This window comes from Penaeus japonicus, unplaced genomic scaffold, assembly GCF_977035675.1.
Source record: "Penaeus japonicus unplaced genomic scaffold, GWHDUDI00000001_assembly GWHDUDI00000018, whole genome shotgun sequence".
NCBI lineage: Eukaryota > Metazoa > Arthropoda > Malacostraca > Decapoda > Penaeidae > Penaeus > Penaeus japonicus.
In genome coordinates, this window is record NW_028234420.1 from 171,497 (window position 1) to 173,996 (window position 2,500).

At 29.4% G+C, this 2,500-nt stretch overlaps 1 protein-coding gene across 3 annotated transcripts in view; it reads left to right on the plus strand.

Annotated features, from left to right (window-relative positions):
- Positions 1-2,500, plus strand: part of LOC122242449 (fasciclin-1) — a 12,591-nt gene that overhangs the window by 9,196 nt on the left and 895 nt on the right. The gene's annotated exons all lie outside the window — the stretch shown is intronic.

Consider the following 2,500-nt stretch of genomic DNA (forward strand, 5'->3'; position numbering starts at 1 on the left):
GATATATATAAATATTTATATATATTTCTTTATATATATTATGTATATATATATATATATATATATATATATATATATATATTATATATATATATATATATATATATATATATATATATATATATATATATATATATATATATATGTATACTATATATATATATATATATATATATATTATATATATATACATATATAAATATATATGTATATATATATAAACATATACATATATAAATATATACATATATATGTATATGTACATGTATATACTTATATGTATGAATATTTATGTGTAAAATACATATAATTTGTAATATTTATATATATATATAATTTATTTGTATAATTTGGTATAATTTTCTGAATAAGTTTATTATTATATATTTTTACCTTTTTTTTCTTGTTTTTTTTCTTTTTTTTCTTGTTTTCATTTTTTTTTAAGAAATGCGTCCCAGAAAAGAGAATATTTTTTAACGAAACTATATATATATATATATATATATATATATATATATATATATATATATATATATATATATATATATATATATATATATATATATATATATATATGATATTGATTATCAATGATGATTCGACATAAGGAATTATTTACAATCAACCGTACTATTTGATAAACATTTTATTAAATCATATTATTACATACAAATTAAGCGAAATAACGGCCTGTTTTAACATTTAATATCATCATGTATCTTCTTTTCCTCCCATTTTCTTTCCCGGAATCGAATGAGCAGCAAGCGGTAGGTGATAAAAAAGACGTAAAGTAGAAAATCCCCCATTTATAAGAGATGTTCCCCATTTAGATAAGTCTCCCCTTCCTGCCTCTTGTAGTTTACGTTTTCTATGGTTGGTCGTTTTCTGTAGAGTAGTTGAGACACATTTCCCGTTTTCTGTGAAAATTCCCGTTTTCTGTGAATCCAAATGCCCGTTTTCTGTGGAATCGAATGCTCGTTTTCTGTGAAAATTCCCGTTTTCTTTTAAAACTAATGCTCGTTTTCTGTGAAATTCCTGTTTTCTGTGAATCCAAATGCTCGTTTTCTGTGAAATTGCCCGTTTTTTGTGAATCAAAATGCTCGTTTTCTGTGAAATTCCCGTTTTCTGTGAATCCAAATGCTCGTTTTCTGTGAAATTCCCGTTTTCTGTTAATCATAATGCTCGTTTTCTGTGAAATTCCCGTTTTCTTTTAAACCAAATACCCATTTTCTGTGAAAATTCCCGTTTTCTTTCAATAAAAATTGCATGAATAGAAGAATGAATAATATTATTGCATTTGTTTCCTTTTTCCTTTTGCGTCTTGCTAAGCTTTTACCATCGATGTTTATTTGCAACATTTTATTTTTATTTTTTATGATTATTTTCATTATTTTTATTAAAATTTGCAATATGTGTTTGGATGTAATTTGCATTTTGGTCTGAATTTAATTCTAGTGCATGGTATGTGTCTCTTATTTGATATGTAATTATATGTATATAAATATATATATATATTTATATATTTATATACTGTATATACATATATATATAAATATATATTTATATATATATTTATATATGTATTTATATGAATATATGTATATATATGTATATATATATATATATTGTGAGTATATTTATACATATACACATATATGTAGGTAAGTAAATGTGTACTATATATTTTGAGTTCTATATATATATATAGTTTTTTTTATGGAAATATATGTTTTTGTTTTTTTTTATTCAGTATGATAATTTGATTCATGTTAATATGAAATGATGCTTTTTTTAGATATTTCATATATATTTATTAATTTCTCTCTTGCTGTCTGTCTCTTTCTCTCTTTCTTTCTTTCTCTCTCTCTCTTCCTGTTTCTCTCTTTCTCTCTTTCTCTCTCTCTCTCTTGCTGTCTCTTTCTCTCTCTGTCTCTCTCTCTCTTTCTCCATCTTTCTCTCTCTTTCCCTCTCTCTCTCTTGCTGTCTCTCTTTCTCTCTCCCTCTCTTTCTCTATCTTTCCCTCTCTCTCTCATTCTATCTCTCTATCTTTCTTCTTCACTCTGTCTCTTTTATCTATCTCTCCATCTCTCCATCACATGACTAATCCCTCCCTCCCTCTATCTCCGTCTATCTTCCTCCCTCTATCTATCCATCCCTCTCCCTCCCTCTCTCTCCCTTTCTCCCCCTCCTCCTCCTTTCCCTCCCCCTCCTCCTCTCTATCTATACCCCTCCCCTCCTCCCTCTCTCTCCCTCACCCTCCTCTCCCTCCCTCCCTCCTCTCCCCCTCCCTCCATCCCTCCACACTCCACCAAACGACTAATTTAATCATAACAACAACAATAACAAGCTCTCCCTCCCTCCCTCTCTCTCCTCCTCCTCCTATCCCTCCCCCTCTCTCCCTCTCCTCTCCCTTCTTTCCCCTCCTCTCCCTCTCTCCCTCCTCCTCCTCTCCCTCCCCCTCCTCCTCTCTATCTATACACCCCCCTCCCTCCTCTTCCTC